Source organism: Canis lupus, chromosome 14 (genome assembly GCF_048164855.1).
Source record: "Canis lupus baileyi chromosome 14, mCanLup2.hap1, whole genome shotgun sequence".
NCBI classification, from domain to species: domain Eukaryota; kingdom Metazoa; phylum Chordata; class Mammalia; order Carnivora; family Canidae; genus Canis; species Canis lupus.
In genome coordinates, this window is record NC_132851.1 from 32,875,837 (window position 1) to 32,893,999 (window position 18,163).

General features: G+C 48.3%; 2 long non-coding RNA genes across 3 annotated transcripts in view; both read left to right on the plus strand.

The window, feature by feature from the left end:
- LOC140603878 (uncharacterized) overlaps positions 1–9,323 on the plus strand; it is an 11,584-nt gene extending 2,261 nt beyond the window's left edge. The window contains exons 2-6 of the long non-coding RNA XR_012006859.1: positions 2,169–2,257; positions 3,098–3,195; positions 3,760–3,983; positions 8,153–8,280; positions 9,036–9,323. This is a non-coding gene — a long non-coding RNA (uncharacterized lncRNA). The remainder of the gene's footprint in view (positions 1–2,168; positions 2,258–3,097; positions 3,196–3,759; positions 3,984–8,152; positions 8,281–9,035) is intronic.
- Positions 9,324–11,075: 1,752 nt separating this feature from the next.
- The window catches only part of LOC140603876 (uncharacterized), a 48,444-nt gene continuing 41,356 nt past the window's right edge, over positions 11,076–18,163 (plus strand). Inside the window, exons 1-2 of one of the 2 annotated variants that reach the window (XR_012006856.1) lie at positions 11,076–11,520; positions 12,387–12,475. This is a non-coding gene — a long non-coding RNA (uncharacterized lncRNA). The remainder of the gene's footprint in view (positions 11,521–12,386; positions 12,476–18,163) is intronic. The other variant, XR_012006857.1, reaches the window with a different exon arrangement.

Below are 18,163 nucleotides of genomic sequence, written 5' to 3' on the forward strand. Positions count from 1 at the left end.
TTGTGACAGCTGGTTAGAATTGCCCTGTAATCCTTTCTGAAATGTCTGCCACTTTGCCAAGTGGAAATTGGCATCCTTTGCTCTGGCTGGGGACTCTTTTCTCCCCCGTCTGCCTACATGTAGGCTTGGGCAGTGGGGCCAATAAATCGTCCTCAGTCTCTGCCAAGTATCCAATTAAGAGATTGCATACCTGGCATTTCTGTGCAGCTCGCCGACCTCAGGAGCCCGTCCCGGGAGGAGGTCAGCCAGGCTCAAGCAGGGCGATGTTCAGTGAGCGTGGAGCTGGGGACCCCCTGACCCGGGATGGCTGTGCCCCAGCCTTCTCTCCGCTTCTGTGTGGACATAAGGGGCTGGACTACCAGAGTAGGATTCAGTCACTTTGGTACCCAGAATATTTTTTGGGGAAGAGCCCAGAGAAGCCCTGCAATGCCTGCCCATGTCACGTCCAGCTGTCCCTGCAGGGAACGCTGGGGCACTTTCCCGACAGACAGGTTGCAGCTTCTGGGTGCAACCCTCCAGTGCAAAGGTTCACCCCTTCCACATCTGCCTGAACTTCTGCTGAAGGCTTCAGCAATTTGCAGACCTTATATTGAATCAATTGTGCGCCAACATTTCTTGTTTCCTTGCACTGATTTTTGTTTCATTCATATCGCTTAGTTGCAATGAGGGATAACAGTATCTTAATAACCCATAAAACAGCTAAAAAACCAGGAGGACTGGGTGACTCAGTGGTTGAGCATCTGCCTTCGGCTCAGGGTGTGATCACGGGGTCCTGAGATAGAGTCCTGCATCGGGCTCCCCGCAGGGAGCCTGCTTCTCCCTCTGCCTACGTCTCTGCCTCTTTTCTGTGTTTCTCATGAATAAATAAGTAAAATCTTAAAAAGACTTAAAAACTCAGAGAAGGGGAGGCAAAGGCGAGAGTCTGGCAGAGAACAGAGCCAAGGCTCTGCCTCAGGGCTCCAAACTGGACACTTGTTTTCAGGGGTCTCTTGGAGGCAAGGCCGGAGGGGTAAGACCACTCAGGTTTTGGGACAGGCTTGCTGGAGATGGCTTTTCTTCTTTCTTTCTTTCTTTCTTTCTTTCTTTCTTTCTTTCTTTCTTTCTTTCTTTCTTTCTTTCTTTCTTTTTCTTTCTTTCTTCTTTCTTGAATGTAAATAAAATAAAATTTTAAAAAAAGGAAAAGAAACTTTCCATTTTTGGGCTGCTCCTGGGGCTGTTCAGCAGTTGTCCCAGGGCTCCCTGGAGCCTCACAATCATAGCCTCAGGAGAGATGAGTGACAAAGAGCACTGGCAGGAAAGGTCCTGTGTAACAGGAATCAGGAAAGGCCTGGACAGACAGAGAGAAGCATGAGACCTGGAATTGGAGTTGATGAGGGTGGGAAATCAGTCAGTGCCCCTGGATGGGCTGGAAGCTGGAGATGGCTTTTCCTGTTACACCCCCATAACAACCACCCTGTTGATATTCTCACTCTAGAACCAAAGCACGAGTGACTCCTGGTCACCTGTGACAGCTCTTCTTTCCTTCCATGGACTGAAAAACAGTCCCTGTCTGCAGGGGGATCACAAAGTAGTGGGGAAGAGAGCTCTAGAAAAAGAAGTCTGCTAAGGACTAGGCCCTGGGACTGGGGTCTGTCCTGCCCCCTGCCCCCACTTCTGCTGTCTCCTGTACTTTGCAGGCAAGATCAGTGGTTGTCTTCATGTCTCCCACCGCTAGCAGCTGTCAGCGGTGCTTTACTGAGTCATCACCATGCAGAGTGCTGTTCTAAGTGTTTTTCATAGATTCTTTCTGTCAAGGGCCCACTGGGGAAAGGACTGCTCTTCTCCTTCCTTGGTGACTGAGGAGAGAGCTGAGAAGTGACCTGCCTCAAGCACATGGCTAGGAAGTGGGAATCCCAGCACCCCTGCCCCAACCACCCCCTTGCTGCACAAATTCCTTGCTCCTGGTGCCCAATAGATGACGCCAAATCGGGTCTCCCCCAACAAGTGAGGGTTTGATTGGAAGGAAGGTTTATTCAGAAGGAGATGGGATGAGAAGAATAGATAAAATATGGGGGTACGTTGGGAAAAGCCTTACAGTTCGTTGGCTTCCTTTTGGATTCGAGTCTGCAGGTGTCAGGGAAGCAATTGGCATGTTTGAAAAGAGCGGTGGTATTGGATTTGTATTTAAGGGCTCCGTTTCCTGAAGTGCTGGAAAAATCAATCGCATGGAGGAGGGAGGAGGCAGAGAGGTCCCTGGGAGGCTGCTCAGGTGTTCCAGGTAAGCAGGGCAGGTACAAGGAGGGCAAATAAACTATTGGGCACGGCTCGCCTTCCAGGCACGGTGCTAAGCATGTTCCTAAAAATTGCATTTGATCTTTGCAACAATTGTGTGTAGGGATGACTGTCCCTATGATTACCCGGAGAGCCTCCAAGTGAGGTGCCTGGCCAGCAGCAGCAGCAACCCTCGGGATGTGTTTAGAAATTCATTCATTTGGGGAATATAAAAAATAGTGAAAGGGAATAAAGGGGAAAGGAGAAAAAATGAGTGGGAAATATCAGAAAGGGAGACAGAACATGAGAGACTCCTAACTCTGGGAAATGAACAAGGGGTGGTAGAAAGGGAGGTGGGTGGGGGGATGGGGTGACTGGGTGATGGGCACTGAGGGGGGCACTTGATGGGATGAGCACTGGGTGTTATGCTACATGTTGGCAAATTGAAATCCAATTAAAAAAAAAAAGGAAAAAAAAAGAAAAAAAAAAAGAAATGCCAGTTCTCCAGCCCTACCCCAGACTTCCTGCAGGTAGGTTGGTCCCTCCATTTCTGTGTTAACAAACCCTCCAGGTGATGGGTTGGAGTGTGAGAGATTAGATGTCTCCTCTGACTTGAGATTGGGTCACATTGTTCTACCTCCTTCCCCCAGCGCAGGGTTGGTCTCATGCTGTGAAGACATCCGCAGAGTTGCCAGGTTCCCTGGGAGAGTTTCTGGAAAGAATACTTCCATCAGGAATTTATTAAGTGCCATGTGTGTACCCAGTGTCATGCGAAATGCTTTCAGGCATTCAAAAGCCAGGCTTCCGAGCTTAAAATATTTTACTTATCTATTCATCTCACAAACAGATCTTGAGTACCTGTTATGGGACGGAAACTGTGCTTGGTGTGGGATGCCACTGTGACCAGGACTGAAAAGGCTGCTGCCCTCAGGATCTTAATTCTAGGTGGGGAAGATGGAAAGTAAACGAGTCCATAAATAAGTTAGAAACAGTGATATGATACATACTGGGAAGAAGCTGAAGCAGAGCTCAGTGCAAAATATCTGAGAGAGAGACGTGGAAGTCAGTGGTGGGTGTCTCTCCAAGGAAGAAAGCCGAGCTATATCTCATCTAGAAGCCGGGCATGCAAAGCTCTGCGGAGGGCATTCTAGACAAAGGGAGGAGGTCTGTGCCAAGTGCCCATGGTGGGTGAGAGCTTGGTGAGCTCGAGGGCGCAGGAGCTTGGTGGCTGAGTGGTGTGAGCGAGGTTTGTGGGAGTCGGGGTGGGGAGGCAGTGTGGACCACCTCCGCAGGTGGGCTCAGGTGTTTGGCTGTGAGCCCTCCATTAGTCCTTTGTAGTCTCTATCAGGTACACATAGGGCTGAGGGGTGATCCCCGGGCTGGCATCCCCACCTGGAAATCGTGGGCTCTGTGGTTGATCCGGTGATGCAAGGGGCCCGTGGATACCTTCAAGCCAAGCTTAGCCTCCAGGAAACCCATTTTTGTGTCTCTTTGTCTCTCTCTCTCAAGGAGGATAATCAAGGGAAACACTTCCTTCTGGAAGAGGATGCTGGAGGCCCAGTGAAGTCTTTACAAGAATTGCACACTCAGAAACTCTAGTGCTAGAGATGCATGCATGCCAGAAACTCTAGTGCCTGCACCCAGCAAGTCCACACTTTACAGATGAAATTGGGGCCAAGGAAGAAGAAGGGGTTCAGCACGATGATGGGACCTGGCTGGGTTCCAGGCGGCAGGTGCTCTGCAGTGGGGGATCAGTCTCATTGTGTCCCCAGTAAAGACTCCAGTGCTAGCCAGCTGCAGTACCTTCCTGTGCTGCTGTAGCCCCGTGGCGGGGGGGGGGGGGGGGGGGGGGCCTGGGAGTGCCTCCGTTTTAGCAATCCCGACCTCTGCTTGTTCCCCAGCTCTGCCCCATAGGTGCTTCTGCAGGTGTGGTCCTGGGATTTCTCAGTGTCCTTTTTTCCTTTCCAGATCTCCCACACCCGGTCAGTGATTCTTTGTGGTGTCAACTTCTCTCTGTTAAAGTAACTAGGAGAGCTCCTGTCTCCCAAGGGGACTCTCATGGACACACAACTTCTTAATTTCAAGGATAGTCTCTCTCTTTTTGCATCCTTTCCCCACTCTGGTCCTCCTTTGCATCTTGTAGAGCAGGGTTTGTTAATGGTGTCAGAGAAACTGAGGTCCAGGCAGCTCAGGCCGTGTCTCCAGGGTCCCTCAAGTAGGTGGCAGAGCCAACACTGGACTCACTGTCCCCTGCCCATCCTTCCGAAGCCTGGCTGCTTTTCCTGGCTACAAGGGAAAATTCCAGGATGCTCACCTTGACCCGTAAAGTCGAGGCGATCATGTACTCTGTCACAAACGTAAAAATCTTTGCTTTAAGGAGTGTATTCCTTGGAAATACGAAGGAAGCATTAGCATTGTTAGTGAGTCCCCATGATAAGTTCCAAAAGGAAGAAGGAATCTCAGTAAAATAGGATTATTACATGAGGTTTATAGTTCTAAAGGGAACTTGCTTTAAAACGATGTCTTTTCTTATTTACTTCTTGTTCTTCCCCATATGACATGTAGTGGGCTGCATGTTTTACAGCAAGTATTTTAGTTGTGCATTTTCCTACACGTCTTGCATTTATAAGAATTTTGAAGTGCATAAAGAAAAAGGGAATACACGCGTTAGTATCAGGGAATAAGCGTTCTCCTTGCCTGAGAGAATTCTGTTGGAATAATTATGATCTTTACATGGGTTCACGTGGATTACATTAAAAAACAGAATAAAAAAAAAACAGAATAATGTGGCCAACACTTATATGATATTTGCAAGGTCCCAGGCTCTGCTCTAAGTGCTTTATTACATTAGCTTTTACAGTTCCCACCATGACCCTACGATAATATGGTTATCTCCTTTTCATTGATGTCATTAAGGCACAGGGAGGTTAAGTACTTGGCCAGGATCACACAGTATTAGAGCTGGGACTTGAACCCATGATACCTGGTTCCAGAATTCTTGCTTTTATCAAGTACATTGACCCTATTTCTTAAAGTTTTGTGTTTTTTTTTTTTTGTTGTTGTTTTTTTTAGAGAGCGGGAGAGAAAGGTAGAAAAGAGGGGCAGAGTGAGAGTGGAAGAGAGAATCTTAAACAGGCCCTATACCCAGTGCAGAGCTCGATGTAGGGCTCGATCTCACGACCCTGACATCATGACCTGATGGCTCAAGAGTCAGATGCTCAACCAACCGAACCATCCAGACACCCCCACTGACCCTATTTCTAAGCTCACTTCTTTTTTTGAATCTGCAGCTGCCAGCATAGGCAGGTTGTGACTGATCTCTGAAAACTGAGAAGAAGAAAGGCTGATCCAAGGTTGTAGAGTATGCAGTGCTGGTGGTGCAATGTTACTTTGACCAAGTGCTGCCTGCGTTGGCCCAACCCCCTGTGGTGCTTGGAGAATGTGATAGATGGAGTATGCTAATGGCTCCAGTGTTCATGCCTCTCTGGGCCTCATCTTAGAATTATGCCTATCACACGTGTTTTGGCCAAGGGGACAATAGCAAACTTAACACAGGCAGAAACTTACAGGTGTGCTTGCATGTGTCCACTGGGCCCTTGGCAATACTCTGAGGCCATGCCTGGGCTAATCAGCTGCAGGGAAGTGAGAGACACGTGAAGAGCTGAGTCATCCCAGCTTTGAAAGCTCAGACCAATTTAGAGCCAGTCCAATTCCAAACATGTGAAAGAGCTTAGCCAAAATCCATAGAGTTGCCTATCCAGTTTTCAGTGGAATGTAGCTGCATGAGTGAGCTGTCAAGACTAGAAATGTAAATTCACGAGCAGTAATAAATGGTTGTTGTTTTAAGCTGCTGAGTTTAGGTGATTTGGTATATAGCACTGTAGAGTCAATTGATAAACGGAGTTACCATTTATTGCCCACCTGCTCTTTGCCAGGTGCCATGTTGGTTTTTCCATGTCTGTTTTCTCACTTAATCCTCAAAACAGCTCTGCTGGAGAGTGAGGGTCTAGTCAGTATTTCCATTATTGATGTGCACTAAGGATATCAAGATTATGATTACTAATGGCTACCAAGATGCTCAACATCACTAATCATTAGGGGAGTACATATCAAAACCATAATGAGATACCACCTCATACCCAGTAGGGTGGTTACTATCAAAAAAAAAAAAAAAAAACAGCAAATGACAAGTGTTGGCAGGAAGTTGAAGAATTAGAACCCTTTGCACTGTTGGTGGGAATATGAAATTGTGCAGCTGTTACATGAAACAGTGTGACGATTCCTCAAAGAATTAAACATAGAATTACCACGTGATCCAGCAATTCCGCTTCTGAGTATGTACCAAGAAGAATTGAAAGCAGGGTCTCTTTTACAGTAGCCAAAAGGTGGGAACATCCCAAGTGTTCATGGATGGATGAACAGATAAACAAAGTGAGGTATATACATACAACGGGTATTCAGTCTTAAAAAAGAAGAAAATCCTGACACAAGCTAAATTCTGGTTATATGGACTCAAGTATCCTGATGCATGCTACACTCTGGATGAACTTTGAGGACATTTTGCTTTGTGAAACAAACCAGCCACAAAAGGACAAATACCGTATGATTCCACCTCTATGAAGTCTCTAGATGGTCGAGTTCACAGAGACAGAATGCAGCATGGTGGTTGCCAGTGGTAGGGGGAGGAGGGAATGAGGAATTATTATTTAATGGAGGCAGAGTTTCAGTTTTGCAAGATGAAGAGTTCTGGAGATGATGGTGATGGTTGCACAACAATGTGAATGTATTTAATACCACTGGACTGTGCACTTAAAAACGGTTAAGATGGTAAATTTTATGTTATGTGTGTTTTACCACAAGTAAAAAAAAAGATTATGATTACTGCCTCATCTGCTTGGAATGCAAATCCTGTAAAATCCTACTATTCTTTTTTTTTTTAAACATTTATTTGCTTGAGAGAGAGAGAGAGAGAGAGAGAGAGGCAGAGAATCCCAAGCAGACTCCCTGCTGAGCGTGGAGCCTGACTTAGGGCTCAATCCTACCATCCTGAGATCATGACTAGAGCCGAAACCAGGAGTCGGATGCTAACCCAACTGAACCACCCAGGTACCCCAAAATCTTACTATTCTGTAAGCCGCTTCCTGTAAGGAGCCATCCTTTCCAGTGTTTTTTGTTTTTGTTTTGTTTGTACTGCAGTTTATCTTTGGTGACCTTTTATTTAAGGACAAGGATGTATGGAAGCCACAACATCCCTCAGCTCACGGGCTCTGCTGGGGACTCTGCGTTCACATCTGGTCTCCACCAGTGGTGTGCTGCAGCCGTTGTGGTCTTGGCAACTTATGGAACCTCCATGAGCTGCAGTTCCTTCATTTGCAAAATCAAGATAATAATAGTACCTGCCTCCTGGTGTTGTTGGGAAGATTGAGTGATGGGACAGAGGAAAGTGTGAGGCATGGAGCCTGGCAAGAAGGAAGCACCCAGTAAATGTCAGCTGTTGTTGGTACTTGATAAAAGACAACACCTACCGGGTGATCTTGAAAAAACCTAATAGATACTCATCGTTATGCAGAACATAAAGAACATAATTAAGAATCTTGGCAACCGAAAAACATAGCATATGGTTTCATACCTATTGTGTGATCATAAGAACAAACGACTTGTTCTTTTCCTTTGGGTGAGTATTCAGAATTAAGGGAAAATTGCCCACAATCAGAGTCTGGGCATGATAAAAATGGGTCACAGTACAACGCCTTCCACAGTCAAATGATTCAATTAGTGTTGGAACGACCGTGTCACAGCCCTGGATCCCCTTTCCTGCTCCCCCTAGCTTATAAGCATCTCTCTGTTCTGAAGCCTGTCTTGAGGGTCTTGGTGTGTGATTTCTTGTATCTGTGTTTCACAGGCCTTATCTAGCTCTAAACAGGGTGAACTCTTTGAGGGATGGGACCACATCTGATGTACCCTCCAGATATCACTGTGCTTGACACAAAGAAGGCTCTCAGGGGACCCACAGGAATGAACCATGATGTTGTGAGTACCTGGGGGACATAGAATTTCCCTAAGAACTTGGAGATAAGTTTACATTTTGAGAATTCAACTTTAAAGGCCACACGTAATGGATCACAAAAGAGATGCCAAATGGGGCCATTTAAATGTGAAGACCCCTAGGGCATCTAGACCTTAGTATCAGCACCTAAAGAAAAATGTGTCAGTCAGAAGGCAGCATTGGCTGGCCCTGTCAGTGGTGGTTTGATCAGTTTTGGATGAATGGAAAAGGGAATCACAGAAGCACATCTTGCCAGGACCAGCCCAGCATTCATCAGGGAAGGAGTTATACTGGCATTGGGGTCCATTGGTCCAGTCATGCCCATGGTGGACAGGAAGTGAACACCTGGACATAAGCCTGGCACCATGGTGGTTCCAATTTCATGCTCAACAAGCCTGTTGGGTGGGTTTGCTTACAAGGAAATAGTGTATTCATTATATGGTCTCAAGTATTCTTGTTTCCATGTATGGTAGCCACAAAAATGGTCCCCCCAAGAGGTCCATGTCCTAATTCCTAGAGCCTGAGAATATATTACATGACAAAGGCAAATTAAGGTTGTAAATAATATTAAGGTTGCTAATCAGCTGACCTTAAAATAGAAGCTGATTAGACTGGAACATCCAGGTGGGCTCCTCGAAATCATAAGGGTCCTTAAACATGGAATCGGGAAGCTGAAGAAAAATGAGGGCAGAGCAATGTGGTGGGAGAAAGATTCAAGCCAGTGCTCCTGGCTTTGCAGGTGGAGGAAGAGGGCAACAAGCCAAGGAATGTAGCAGCCTCCAGAGCTGGAAAGGCAAGGAACCAGATTCTCTTCTAGAGCCTCCAGAAGGAAAGCAACCAGCTGACAGCTCGATTTGAGCCCCGTGACACTCAGGCCAGCCTTCTGGCCTACTGAATTGTAAGATAATAAATCTGCATAGTTTTAAGCCACTAAGTTGGTGGGGATTTGTCACAGCAGCAGTTGGAAACTAATACACCATGGCGGCGATTTTCTCAATGTGAGTGAATAAATTGGCATTTTGATTTATGTTCCAGTTTCAGGGTACGTGGTTGAAACTCTCCATGGGCTGACAAAATCAGATTTCTGACTTTGCAAAGTTAAGCAGACTCTGCCCCCAGAAGGCCTCTCTCCTGAGTATAAGAATATCACAAACCGGGATCCCTGGGTGGCGCAGCGGTTTGGCGCCTGCCTTTGGCCCAGGGCGCGATCCTGGAGACCCGGGATCGAATCCCACGTCGGGCTCCCGGTGCATGGAGCCTGCTTCTCCCTCTGCCTGTGTCTCTGCCTCTCTCTCTCTCTCTCTATGTGACTATCATAAAAAAAAAAAAAAAAAAAGAATATCACAAACCGAGGAGTTCTATGTGCTGAGTGCTTTAGGTGGACTACCTCCAATGCCCTCTCGAGTCCTATGGGCTAGGAGTGGTTATGTCCACTTCACAGACGAGATAACCAGGGCTCCAGTGGAACCGCACAACCTCCAATAACGTGATCCGGATTGAAACCAGGTTCTGGTGTCTAAACGCTCGCACTGTCTCCAGCACTCCTAGCTGTCTCACCACCATGGGGTCCCAGAGAGCGACCTGTGTGGTCATGTTACATGAAGAACAGAGGATGCACAGCGGACTTCCCCATCTTCGTGCTCAGCTGGGGCTTTTACCAAATCCTCGGGAGAAGGCCGTGACGCCTGCCCACAGGGTTGACTATAGTGAAATGTTGCCTACGTGCTCTGAAACTGTTAACCATTTTACCAACTGGGTGTGGTCCATTATGCCCTGCGTTCTGTTAGAGTCAATGACTTTGTTGTTGTTATTATATTAAGTATTTCTCAATGGAAGAGCTCCCTTAATTAATTGAAGCCAGGAGTGTTTAACCTGAACCAGGTATGGGGAAGCTGAAGGGAGACAAGGCAATGAACAGATGGTCAGAGAGAGCAGACGAGGAAACTAAAAACCTGAGTAGCAGGGCCGGGCGGGGGCGGGGGGGGGAGGAGTCTCCTTTTCTTCTACACAACACCCTGGGTGGGCTGCTCACATTTATGAGATCAGCTCCAGCAAATCCACTGGGTTTCCCCTGCTGCCTGCAGGAACCGGATTGATCTGCAGAACAGAGTTGAGACTGGTATTGTGTGACCACGGTCGGCTACACTGGGACCGAAAGACATGGAACATATAGCCACCACTCCCTGGATCCTCCCAACTCATGTGGTCAAAGAGGCAGCTGGCCCCGAGGGTCAGAGGGACTCGCCCAAGATCATGGAACTACAAGGCGGCAGGGGAGGAATTCACACCCAGTTTCCAGGGGGCATGCCCACCCAGCTGTACCCCAGCCTCCTTCCCCTGTACCCCAGCTGTGCCCTTCCAGCTGTGCCCTAGCTTCCTCTGTACCCCAGCTGCACACGTTTCTAGCTGTACCCCAGCTTCTTGATTTCATGGAGTCCTCAGCCCAGTGCCCTGCATATACGACGAGCCCCATATGTGAAGGAAGCTGAAATTTTGTGCACAAGAACCACGGATACCACTCCTTGTCTTCCAGACATTTTGTTGGGTGATTTTCATCGTCTTACTGATTGGGGATGTTCACCTCTGGAAGTCATTTCGATCACTTATGTCCTCGCTCAAGAGGTGGCCTGCAAAGCTTTGCAGCTTTGTTCCAAATTTTCCATTCAAACAACTACACAAGTGGAGAGGCCCCTGATTCCCTCCAAAGCCCAAACTGCTCCTCTGTCTCCTAAAGCAGAGCAAGAAAATGTGTCCTGCGTCACCGCCGGGCTGGCCCAACCAGTGCCGGAACAAACGCGCCGCCTGCTTTTGGGGGCAGATTTCTTGGTTCCATCCTTTCATTTTCCTGCCGGGCCTAAGGAGATTCAAGATTTACTGTTTGTCAGGAGCCTCAGCAGAGGAGGTTTTCCCCATTCATGGTAGGGCCAGCGAGCTGGGTTCAGTCCCAGACACATGACTCTGCCCACCGTGGGCAGGAGGACAGAGGTGGGGCGGGAGCGTCTCACCCCAGGGAGGGCACACTGCCCGGCCTGGTGGCAGGACTCCGGCAGGCGGCACAAAACAGATGCGTGTCCCAGGCTGTGGCTGAGAGGCTGGGGGTGCTGAGGGGGGGCAGGCAGGAAAGACAGGACACATGCCTGTGCGAGCCCTGAGACGCTCTCTGTGGGGGATCTGCACTGTTCCCCGCCAATCCTAGCAAGGCAGTTGCTCTTCCCATTGCACAGGTGAGGCATTGCGGCCCGGAGGAGCCAGGGCACCTGGGCTCAGACCCTCGCCCCCCCATTTCCCACGCCTGTCATCAGCCCCTCTGAGCCAAAGCTAAAGTAGCCACGAGGCTCAGTGAGAAATGTGGGCCGTCCAGGCCAGTGGGCTCAGTGCCCACCAAGGTCAGAGAACCCCGTGGGCCCCAGAGGCTCCAGGTGCTTGTGGCTGAGTCCCAGTTTCAAGAGTGGGTTCTCGGGCCACCCCAGAGGAAATGCCCGCATGGATTCTGTAGGACTGTGTTTAGCAGCTGTGTTGCTCATTATTCGTCTCCCTGGAGGGCTGGGCGCCCTGCCCCGGCTGGCCCTGGGGACAGCCACCCACGCAGCTGTGGGCCCCGGCCCTCCAAGCCCCGATCCGGTGTGGCTCCCACTGCCTGCCCGAGGGTGGGGGGAGCTGGTCGGAAAACTGTGCCTGGATTCGGAGATGCTGTCTGGCCCCGGGTTCAGGGAAGGTGGCAAAGGGCCTGCATGTGGGGTGGGGGGGTGTCTATTGATTTGGGGTGGTTTTTCTTTTACTTCCTTGTTTTGCTCATTTTATTTTGTTGCAGCGATGGGTTTTCTTCCCACTGCCTCTGAGAAGCCCCTCGGGAGAGGCTGGCGCGGGGTCTTCCTCACTAATGCGCGTCTGGCTCAGGGCCGCTCTGATGGATAGAGGCAATTTTCCTTGGAAATCGGCTGCAATATTGGCAGTTGTGCGGGCCATACATTATGTTCTCCTCGCCGAGCTTCTCCACGGGGCCTCGGGACGCAAGGATGCTGTTGGTAAGGCAGTGGGGGAAGCAGAAATAAGCTGAAAGGAAAGCATCTATTTTAATTTTTTTTTGCAGAGCTGTGTCTCCTACCGCATGGGTTCAGCCCACTCTTGGGAAGCGGCCTCTTTTGGGAAACGAGGGAACTTGCAAACGGCTTGTTAAAGGTAAGTAAATTCAAAGGAGGGTAACCAGAGGCATGTCCAAGTGGAATCCGCTGAAGGGGCCTCACAGGCCCTTCAGGTGAAACCAAGATTTTTTGGTTTTCAGCTGGGATGAAAGAGACTCCCGTTGATCATCACAGGCTGTGCCACCCACTGTGGGAGGCAGTGGGCCACAGGAAAGAGGGGACAAGTCACCATGCCTGCCTTCTCAAAGCTGACAGCTCTGCTGGAAGGGAGACATGCACAAAAATAGCCCTCTTGATACAACAGAGCAAGTTCATAATAACAGCTAACACGCGTGGGGTGTGTACTATATGCCAGCACCTAAAAAGCATGGAGTAATTTAAGTTCCCCCAAACCTAGTGATAGAGATATTATGACTATCATCTCCATTTTACAGAAGAGGACACTGAGGCCTGGGTGGTGAAGTAACTTGCCCAAGGCCTTCTCTACTAAGTGGAGGACCTGGGATTCAAATCCACGCCCTCTGGATCCCAGGCCTAGGCTCTTTATTGCTGGTTTGTTTCTGTCTCTGGCTCACCTTGGGAAATACGGAGAACTCAGAGCTTTATTTATTTCTTTTTAAAATATTTTGTTTAAATTCAATTTGCCAACATATAGTATAATACCCAGTGCTCATCCTATCAAGGGCTCTCCTTTGGAGAGTGTAGAGCTTTAAATGGTGCATTTGCTGGCTCTTAAATCCCAGATCCTCGTTTTAATCAGCCTTGTGCTCTTGCCCCTGGCCTCACTTCTTCTTGAACCCTGGCCTTCCTCCTTCTCGGTGACTCACCTCATCGTGGCTGAAGGCAGGCAGGCTCTGGAGTCAGTAGGGTGCAGGTTGGGGAGCAGAGGCTCTGGTTCAGGGTTAACCGTGGTCTCCCTCGCAGGAGAAGATGCTCAGCACACATGGGCCTACTCTGGGCTGGGTTCTGTGCCGGGCACTGGGGAGACACCCCATCTTCTAGATCTTGCTGTCTAGTGAGGGCATCAGATGATATTTAAATTAGCACATAAAAATGCAAATGAATGCTATACAGACCATTAAAACTGGCTCATGTGAACAACAGTTATAGGCATCTGGTTTTGAGTTGGATAGGTAAGGCCTCTCAGAGAAGTCATTTTGAAGCTGAGATCCGAATATTTAAAAGGAACCATGGGGCACCTCGGTGGCTCAATGGTTGAGTGTCTACCTTTGGCTCAGGTCATGATCCCCGGGTCCTGGGATCGAGTCCCACATTGGGCTCCTGTGGGAAGCCTGCTCCTCCCTCTGCCTATGTCTCTGCCTCTCTCTGTGTCTTTCATGAATAAATAAATATAATCGTTAAGACAAAAATAAAAAAATAAAAAAGAACCAGCTGGAGGATGATCAGAAGGAAGGACATCCCGGCAAGGGGCACTTGTGTGTGCCAGTGGCCCATGGAAGGCAGGACGGCAGGATGGGTGTGTGGACATAGTAGTGAATGGAGCACCGTGGGTGGAAGTGTGGTAGGAGATGAGAGAGGCCCTGTGGGGGACATGTGGGGAGTTAGGACCCTCTTTAGGTGCATTAGGAAACATGAGGGTGGTAGGCGGGGAAGGGACACACCAGCCCCTTTGCTGCGGTGTTAGTGGTCCTAACATGTGTAAGGCTCAAAGGCCAGATAGCAAAGCCTGAACTGGGGCCCTTGTCATGGAATCAGAAGAGCTACTTCATTCATTCGCTTGATCTTCATCCAGCAAATGTTTTTAGGGGCAATGACCTTGTGCCAAGCACTCTGAGGGGCACCGAGTATACGAAGTAGCCCAGCACACATTCCCACCTTGAGGCAGTCGCGTGCTCCTGGGCTACAAGGAAACCACTGGCCAGTGCTGGTCAGCAGGGATGTGAGCGTCAGCTTCTCCCATGGGGACAAGACACACGCAAATTTGTCTTCTGCTTTTTTTTCGAGATGGGCCTGAGAAGTTAGAAAATAAAAGTCCTTTTCTGACTGTTAAGAATTCTTAATGAAAATAACACAAATAATTACATTCCAATGTAATTCACATGAATGGAACCACTGTTTGGTTGGGGGACGGGGGCGGGGGCGGGGGGGTCCTAGAGAGGTTGTCCTGGAAAACGAATAGGAGCTTGTCTGATGGGGGGATAAAAGGGTTAGGAGTGGGTACTGCTCAACCTGGGTGTTGGGACCCTCTTCGCAGGAGTAGGGGTGCAAGGGAGGGCGATGAGGGCAAATGTGGAAAACAGTAATCCCTCCAAAATACGTTATGGCCTCACATTACAGCCAAGGCCCTTTCATGTGCAGACGCGCTAGGAATGCCCAGAACTAGCCACGTCCCCAGAAGCCAGAAACTTAAGAGACTTTGCTGACAACTGAACCTGGTGGAGGAAAAAACCAAAACCAAAACCAAAGCCAACTTCCTTCCCCTAAATACCAACACGTGTTGCACTGCCCTCTGCTGGCTCCACGTGGAACCACATGGCCGCGGGTCTTGATCAAACAACAAAGTTATATTCTTCGCTCTGTTTTCTTGGTAACAAATTTGTTTGTTGTGCCTCCCTCTGCGCACCTACCAGGGCAGACCTGGCAAACATGATCTTTTCCATGCTTGTATTTCCGTCCGCAAATAATTTTTGCCTACTCAGTTTTTACTCTCCAGTCATCTTTCACTGATTTATTGAGAAACTACTTACTATATGCTGGGCTTTTCGACACCTGCCTTGCATTCAAGGGGTCTGTGGGTATTTCCCTTCTTCTCAGACACAGAAGGGGTCTCCAGAAGGCAGAGAATCAGAGTGGTTCCCATTTGTGTTTAACAGAGGGGGAGGACATTAGTTAGAAAAACCCGGAGGTGGCCCCTTGTGCCGTCAAAAGGAGTGGGTGTGGCACAGCTCACACTAAAGGGCACACACATGTCTGTCCTGAGCCTTTTCCTTTTGCTGAGCTTTGTGGGAGAAGCAGATGCTGGGATGAGGTGGAGCGGGTGCTACTGTTGCTGATGCAGAGCCAGCTAGCAGGTATCAAGTGCTTCATAGACCAGAGCGCGTTATCTTTCCGCACTCAATGTATTCACCTGTTTCGTGGAGATGCTAGGACTTCTTGGACAAGGTATGGGACTGTTAGGTGGGTTACTGTGTAGGTTAAGCTGCAGCCTGGGACCCAGGCTGCTTTGCTACTGCCTGGAAAAGGCAATATGGGAATTCCCCTTTTTATGGGAATATGATGATAGAAAGACTGTCTTATCAGCTTCTTGGTGAAGATTAAATCTGATAATGCCTGTAAAGTCCTAGAACAGGGCCAGATGGCATGAGGAGCAATCAGCCCAGCTTAGTTTGGGGAAGAAAGAGGAGGGAAGAACCATTACAGATTAGAACACTGCAGGGATGTGTAATGCGTGGACCTTGCATCCGATTTGAATGGGCTGTAAAAACACATTTTGAGACATTTGGGGTTCAGTGAACACAGACTGGCCATTAGAAGATGGGAAAGAGAAATGCAGTCCCTGGTACTGGGAGCTGGCCTGCTGCTAACAGCCATGCCTGGCTGCTGTGATGATCTTCTGATCTTTGTCTTTGTGGCCACCAAACCCTCTGGTTGGTTGGCTTAGTTGTCAGCTACTCATTGGACAGTTATTTCCTGAAATGCTTGGGACCAGTGAGTTTCCCAGGCGATGCCAAAGGGCTCCCTGTGTGTGTTGGGGCACACCTGCAATGGCCATTTGCACAGGAGACAACTCTACATTAGCCTTCACTTCCTTCTTGCATAAAACCTCAAGGTCAGACAGAGGTGAGCACCTTGGGTCCTCTAGGACATGTGAGGAGTCCTCTAGGTCTCCAGGGGTATGTCAGAACTTTTTTTTTTAATGTCAGAACTTTTCAGTCATTTATGAGCATCCCATCCCCCTGCTTTCCTTTTAAGGTATTTGGTTAGCCTGCTCTTTTCCCCAGCTCTTGTCACCGGCTCAGGCAGCCATCATATTGAACAGTTGCCACTGAATGTTTCCCACAAGTGACCTGGGAAACGTTTCTTCCCACTGGGAAACTCTTGAGTCAGGCTAAAAAAAAAAAAAAAAAATAACAAGCCCTGCAAATGAATAGTTACAATTCTCAGAGAACTAGGGCTTTGAAGGAGCTTCAATCCTTCTCTGTCCTTCCAGCAGCATACAGGCCACTGGTTTTCACTGTGAGTTAGGGCTGTTGGTGTTCAATCCTGCCATGGAGCTGGAGAGAGAGGACGGGAATGCAAGTTAAGTTAAAATGCCTCATGGCTCCCTTTTTACACACTGAGATTCAGCCATTTCTCTTAAACACAGGCTTCCCAGATTGTTGTGAGCCTTTGGTTATTTCTAGAGTTCTGAAGAAAAGTTGATTTTGACCATTTTGCTTCTGTGGAGGAGTGGATGTTTGGAGGTCCTTGCTCCACCATCCTCACGATGTCATCCTCCTAAGTAATTTTTAGGAACAGTTAATTTACCTCCATTGTGCGGATGCAACTATTTCTTTCTTCTCTCCTCAGACACTCAAATATTCTGCAAGAAACACACATAGTTATGCAAGTAACTTTGTACAAATCAAGAGAGAGGGTTCTAGGGGGAGCATCTAGGGCAAGAGGATTTAAAACAGGGGGAAATAAAAGCTACTCTTCTCTACTTTGCTGCTTCACCTCTTCTCCCAAATCCTTAGAAAAATTGCCATAAATATGGGGTTCAAACTAATTTCACTTAAATTTTGAAAGACCAAGAATAAGGCAGATATTGGGGGAAATACCAGAAGAACGTTTACTGAGTACACGTTGCAGTCAGGGGTTGGGTACCAGTGATGATTAAGACACAGAACAGGCTCTTGAGTATCTCATAGCTTAGAAATACATCTAGAAATAAAGGTAGATGATTAAGGTAGATGATGCAGATGGTCTAATAAAGAAATCCTAAAGTCTCTTGGGTGGCAGACGGGGAAAGGGAATCAGGATGACATCACAGCTCCCAAGTGGTGGACTCATTTGCTCCCGTTTCTCCTGCTTGAAGCTCATCATAAGGACATCTCTAAGTTCAAGGAAAGTTGGCAGTGCACTTTGTTTGTATGCCTGGGGGAAGAGTAGGGAATGGGTTCTGGTACACACTTGCAGTCCCTGCCCTCTCTGTCAAGTCTTTCAAGGCTGTGATGCAAGTTCTGAAGGGCCCAGGGTCTGGGAGGGTTCACAGGAGGTTCAGAGTGGGCAGGGACTTCTTATTGTGAGTTCTGGGAACGTTTTCTGGAGCAGTCATCCTCGCAGCTCTGCCTCCATGGCCCTGAGCTTATGCTGTAGGCAGGGATAAAGGTGAGCAGTGGGCCCTTTGAAGTCCAGCTTAGGTACCGTCTTCTCTGGAAGAGTTAAGAATCACCCCCTGAGCTCTTGTGGTGTCCAGGGCTCCACAATACCAAAGCCCTTTCAGTGATTTCTTCATGTGGGTGGGTTTAGATCTCAATGGCAAGGAACAGAAAAAAAGTTGATGGGGATGGGAAAAATGGGTGAAGGTTGTCAAAAGGTACAGACTTTCAATGAGAAGATAATATGTCATGGATGTAACTTATAGCTTGGTGACTGTACTTCATCATACTGTCTTGTATACTTGAAAGTTGTGAAGAGAGATCTTTGTCTTTCTTAAGATTTTATTTATTTATTCATGAGAGAGAGAGAGAGAGAGAGAGAGAGAGAGAGAGAGAGAGAGAGA